This window comes from Penaeus monodon, chromosome 24 (assembly GCF_015228065.2).
Source record: "Penaeus monodon isolate SGIC_2016 chromosome 24, NSTDA_Pmon_1, whole genome shotgun sequence".
In the NCBI taxonomy this organism is placed as follows: domain Eukaryota; kingdom Metazoa; phylum Arthropoda; class Malacostraca; order Decapoda; family Penaeidae; genus Penaeus; species Penaeus monodon.
Window position 1 is genome coordinate 33089150 of NC_051409.1, and position 775 is coordinate 33089924.

The window sequence follows — 775 nt, forward strand, 5'->3', positions numbered from 1 at the left end:
TTTTATATATTCTGTTCTTGATACAAATGATGCCAATCAGCAGTACCTTCCGCGATAGTCATAATGACAAGAGATATTTTTGTTTTCATAGAATATCATTTACACATTTTCAAGATTTTATATTTCACGTATGAAAGAGAACTCGCAGGTAGACAGACACAGATTAATCACAAGATAAAAGAAGAAACGAGGAGAGAAGAGCAATGAGATTCAAGCACCCAAGCACCGAGAGAAGCTTATTCATCTCTTTAAGCATCTCGCATTACCATGAAATATCTCATGAGCAGATTAACTTACCGTTCGAGAAAGTTATGATGCCACGCCATTTCGCCTTAAGGGGAAGCTCTTCTATAATCCGAATCCAGATTATAAAGATGTGATCTTGAGAGAGAGGGAGAAAATGCTCAAAAGGAAGAAAATGTGTCTATCAGATGCACATAAGGGCTGGCATCATATAGTAAGTCATAAAGAGACATATTACACGCGTAGGAGTGAGCGAGAAATAAAGATCGATTTTTTTTTTTTTTTTAATTACTCTGACTTTTACGACTCTTTTGATGTACCTTTTTAGCAAGTACTCACAGGAACTGGAAGCCGAGAACTCATTAATTTTTAGAATGGCTTGTAGCTTCCTCGCATGGGGTTATGAATATATTAAGACTTGGATTTTTATTGTGTTTTATTATATGTAGGATGTATTGCCTCTGGATACTTTTTTTTTTTTTAATCACACTTCTTAATTTATTCCTGTCTCTGTTTGTCTTCTGTCTGCAAG